Consider the following 5,887-nt stretch of genomic DNA (forward strand, 5'->3'; position numbering starts at 1 on the left):
AAATATGTAGTACTGCAAAAACATCATATAAATGGTTAGAAATCAAACGAAAAAAATGTACAGTAAAGGGGGAGGCGACTTTTACTTTTTACTGGGGCCTTTTTCGAATTGCAGCCACTCGTAAGTGCTCTTTGATAGTGGTTTTGAAGGTGAGCAGGGATACACATTCCATTAGGTTAGGACAGTATAGGGCGTTCCACATTTTTATGGCATAGGAGCGAAATTTATTTAACCCCTTGTTTGAGCCTAATCTGGGTTGAATGTGATTGGTGGAGCTCCCTTTGGTGTTGTGATTGTGGACGGTGTGGACGTTTAGGAAGTATTTGACAGAACAAGAATGACAAGTCATAACTGCCAGGTGCAGAAAGCTCTCGTTTAATGAACATCTACGGCCGCAGCCTCTGCCTCAGCTCATAGCTTCACGTTGCGGCGTTCAGACTATGGGTTTTATGGGTAAGTCTCCCATTGGCTTAGAGGCAGCCTAGAGACGAGGCAGCCAATCATGGAAAAAGTGTCTACTACGGTCGCTACTAAAGGTAGTATAGTGAATGTAGGCCAGGATGCTTTTCAAGCACCTGGCATTAAAACAGCAGTGTTTGGACAAGCCTGAGTGAGGACGGCCGTCAACCGTTTTTGAGCGGTGCCTCCGCTCCATTACGAAGCTATGTGTGTCTGTCCGTCCCTATGTCTGTCTCTGTGTCTGCCTCTGTATGTATGTCTGAGCACGGAAAGCTGCAACACCTATAGTGGCCAGTAGAGAACAGCACAATATTAAAGTGACACAGAGTACACTATACAGTACGAGCCCTGTGCCGTTCCTGGGGCTCTGGATGTTCCAGGGACCCCCCGGGGACCCCCCGGGGACCCCCACACGGACCCCCCGTTTCGGACGAGCAGCAGCTCGTCCGAAACTGGAACTGGCCCGGGCCCCTGGGAGTGTTCCTGGGGGTCTGGATATTCCGGGGACCCCCCCATGGACCCCCACATGGTAACTCCGTAATTTCTCGACCGTTCCGGACATGGGGCGGCTCGCCAGAACCGGGCCGGCACACTGGGCGCGTTCCTGGGAGTCTGGATGTTCCGGGGACCCCGCACAGTACACTACAATACCAGTTCAGTGATTTTTTATTTTTTTTTAAGTTAGTTAGTTTTAAGTTATCGAACAAACGCTCTGATTAAAAACACTGAACACTAAGATTGGAACGCGCGTCTCAACTTATCAGTCTCCGCGCTGGCTGGTGACTTAAAAACAAAGTCTCATGCAAGTATCATGTCAGTATAGCATGGTCAGTATCACGTCAGTATCATGACAGTGTCATCAGTATCATAGTCAGTATCATGTCAGTATAACATAATGTAACGCACATCCTCCATTCTTGGTGCTGAGCCAAACTGTTAAAACAGACAACGTAGAAAAAAGCAGGGGCTCGCAACTCACTTTGTAATGCTCCAGAAAACTTTTATTCAGGGACACAGCATGTGTATGTCCTGCCTGCTGTGTCGCAAATGAATGTTTTCTGGAGGCCGGAGCATTACAAAGTGAGTTGCGAGCCCCTGCTTTTTTCTACAGTATCATGTCAGTATCATGGTCAGTATACTATCATGTCACTGTCAGTATCATGGTCAGTACTATCATGTCAGTTTCATGGTCAGTATCATGGTCTTGTATCATGGTCAGTATCATGTCAGTATCATGTCAGTATCCTGGTCAGTACTATCATGTCGGTATCATGGTCAGTATCATGTCAGTATCCTGGTCAGTACTATCATGTCAGTGTCATGGTCAGTATCATGGTCAGTGTCATGGTAAGTACTGTTGTCAGTATCATGGTAAGTACCGTTGTCAGTATCATGGTCAGTATCAGGTCAGGATCGTGGTCAATATCATGGTTAGTAAGTTGTTGTCAGTATCATGGTCAGTATCATGGTCAGTATCATAGTCAGTATCATAGTCAGTATCATGGTCAGTATGGTAAATGGTAAATGGTGCATTTATATAGCGCCTTTTATCCAAGGCACTTTACATAGATTGTGCATTACATTCACCCATTCACACACACATTCATACACCGATGGCAGCGGAAGCCATGCAAGGTACAAACCAGCACATCGGGAGCAATTTGGGGTTCAGTGTCTTGCCCAAGGACACTTCGACATGTAGCCAGGAGGAGCCGGGATTCGAACCGCCGACCCATGGATCATTGGACGACCTGCTCTACCTCTTGAGCCACAGTCGCCCCTGGTCAGTATCATAGTCAGTATCATGGTCAGTATCATGTTCAGTATCATGTTCAGTATCATGTTCAGTATCATGGTGGTCAGTATCATGTTCAGTATCATGGTCAGTATCATGGTCAGTATCATGTTCAGTATCATGGTCAGTATCATGGTCAGTATCATGTTCAGTATCATGTTCAGTATCATGGTCAGTATCATGGTCAGTATCATGGTCAGTATCATGGTCAGTATCATGGTCAGTATCATGGTCAGTATCATAGTCAGTATCATGGTAAGGTATCATGGTAAGTACCGTTGTCAGTATCATGGTCAATATCATGTCAGTATCATGGTCAGTATCATAGTCAGTATCATGGTCAGTATCATGGTAAGTACCGTTGTCAGTATCATGGTCAATATCATGTCAGTATCATGGTTAGTAAGTACTGTTGTCAGTATCATGGTCAGTATCATGGTCAGTGTCATAGTCAGTATCATGGTCAGTATCATGGTAAGTACCGTTGTCAGTATCATGGTCAATATCATGTCAGTATCATGGTTAGTAAGTACTGTTGTCAGTATCATGGTCAGTATCATGGTCAGTATCATAGTCAGTATCATGGTCAGTATCATGGTAAGTACCGTTGTCAGTATCATGGTCAATATAATGTCAGTATCATGGTTAGTAAGTACTGTTGTCAGTATCATGGTCAGTATCATGGTCAGTATCATAGTCAGTATCATGGTCAGTATCATAGTCAGTATCATGGTCAGTATCATGGTAAGTACCGTTGTCAGTATCATGGTCAATATCATGTCAGTATCATGGTCAGTATCATGGTAAGTACCGTTGTCAGTATCATGGTTAGTAAGTACTGTTGTCAGTATCATGGTCAGTATCATGGTCAGTATCATGGTCAGTATCATAGTCAGTATCATGGTCAGTATCATGGTAAGTACCGTTGTCAGTATCATGGTCAATATCATGTCAGTATCATGGTCAGTATCATGGTAAGTACCGTTGTCAGTATCATGGTTAGTAAGTACTGTTGTCAGTATCATGGTCAGTATCATAGTCAGTATCATGGTCAGTATCATAGTCAGTATCATGGTCAGTATCATGGTAAGTACCGTTGTCAGTATCATGGTCAATATCATGTCAGTATCATGGTCAGTATCATGGTAAGTACCGTTGTCAGTATCATGGTTAGTAAGTACTGTTGTCAGTATCATGGTCAGTATCATGGTCAGTATCATGGTCAGTATCATAGTCAGTATCATGGTCAGTATCATGGTCAGTATCATAGTCAGTATCATGGTCAGTATCATGGTCAGTATCATGGTCAGTATCATGGTAAGTACCGTTGTCAGTATCATGGTCAATATCATATCAGTAGGCTATCATGTACCATTCCAGAATGAATGGATCATTTGCACTTTGTCTTTCGACCGAATTGCTCGTCAACGTGAGCATATTTTCACAATGTGGCATGTTTTCACATATTTTTGGCATGTTTTCCGGTTGAAAATCTATTATTTTGACCAAGCGACGTGGTGGTGCCAGGGCTTTAAGGCCTGGCCTGACGCCTCAGAGCTTCATCAAAACAAAGCTATTCTTCTTCTGCATAATCACCCTGCTAACACTCATCCATTTGCATCTTATTGCCATGATTAGATTACATCTAATTCTATTATTGTACTCCCATATCTCTCTCTCTCTCTCTCTCTCTCTTTTCTCTCTCTCTCCTCTCTTTATTCTTTCCTCCCCCTTCCCCCTCTCTCCCAATCATGGACTTCTAGCAGATCGTATTAGTATGTGATGCAGACCAGGTCTCTCCTTTGGATTTATGAACACTGCGACTTGGCTTCTCTCCTTTAATCTCCCCCCTCTCTCTCTCTCTCTCTCTCCCTACTCCCTCTCTCTCCTCCCGTTCTCCACCTTCCCTGCATCTGTCCATCCATCATTCCCAGGGCCAGCGGAAGAGTATTAATCCCTCCATGCCATCCCTCACTCCTCTGGACAGATGAGATGGTGTGTAGGTGGAGGGGGGTGTGGGGGGTAATGGTGGGTTGGGGGTGGGTGGAGAGGACAGGACAGGAGACCTGAGATTAGTTCTCATAATATTTCTGTAGCATTGTAGGGAGAATGGAGCGTCATTACAGGTAATGCATGCAGGTCTACCGGTCCATATAGCTCTGCATTACGTCGATGCATTCAACAGGTACAGGTGTGTGTGTGAGTGTACCGTACCATACCGGAGATATCTGGTACTATGTGTAAATATGTAGACATTTTGTTTGTTTTTATTGATCTCTGTCCCTCTCGTCGCCCTTGCCCCCCCCCCTCCCTTCTTCCATTTCTATTATGGAAATAACAAAAAGTTATGGAGCTTGCACAAAAAACAATTTCACCCTCTGTTTTACAGCTGTAAACCTAGCTGTGACAATAACGTTGATTCTGATGCATGCACTGTACAAGGCAGCTGGCATGGCTATCGTGTATGTGTGTGTGTGTGTGAGCAGATGAGTACATGTATAAATGCATGTGCATTGAAGTGTGTATACTTGCACGTGTCTGTCCGTACGTATGTGTTTGTGAGTGTGTGAGCATGCATGTGGCAAGGTGTACAAGGTGCGTGCTGGTGTAATGTCTACACTCTACAAAGTGTGTGCGACCTGTGGCTAATTGCTATCAACTGAGGTGTGGATAGGAATACACATCAGTCTCAGGCAACGTACAGTACAGGCCTATACTGTACGTCATATATTAGTGTGCACGAGCATACGCAGCAATGCGGTGGCATACCACCACCAAACACTCTATCTCTCATGCACGCATGCTCGCACACACGCACGTGCGCGCCCGTGCACACACAACACACACACACACACACACACACACACACACACACACACACACACACACACGTGCGCATCGTGTGGCATGGCATACCACCTGATGTCATTCAAACTCTGTCATACGTATATATGTACGTGTGTGTGTGTGTGTGTGTGTGTGTGTGTGTGTGTGTGTGTGTGTGTGTGTGTGTGTGTGTGTGTGTGTGTGTGTGTGTGTGTGTGTGTGTGTGTGTGTGTGTGTGTGTGTACAGCGCAATACAATAAGCTGAGGACGATCAATTGAAGTGATAAGGACATTTAATCACCACTGGCCCTGTAGGCAGCAGTGCAGACCCCTGGTTCAGACAAGGAACGACAACAGAGGAACAAACAAAAATAAATAAAAACAAAAAAACCTCCGACCAACAGGCAGGGTGTAGCAGGCTGGCAGGCCCTCTCCGACCCCCCCCCCCCCCCCCCCCCCCCCCCAGCCTCCTCCTCCTCTCTCCTCCCCTCCGGACCATGCAGTGACAGGTAGATTAAGGGGCGTGATAGATGCCCCTCTCTCTACCCCCTTCCCCACCTCCCTTCTCCACTCCCCCCCCCCCCCCCTCCTCCATCCATCATGGCGGCTGGTGTAATTGTGGCTGCGCAGGGCTGGCAGAGGGAGCCTCCATCCATCTCCTTAACAACAAACAGTCAGGAGGACGGATGGCGCTGCACTCCCCAGTTAATCTCCATCTATAAGGGGGGGGCTTGGGGGAAAGGGGGAGGGGGGGGGTGGAGGAGAGGAGAGGAGAGAGGAGGAGAGGAGAAGAAAATAAGAAGGGAG

The sequence above is a fragment of the Electrona antarctica genome (genome assembly GCF_951216825.1).
Source record: "Electrona antarctica genome assembly, chromosome: 11".
Classification (NCBI taxonomy): domain Eukaryota; kingdom Metazoa; phylum Chordata; class Actinopteri; order Myctophiformes; family Myctophidae; genus Electrona; species Electrona antarctica.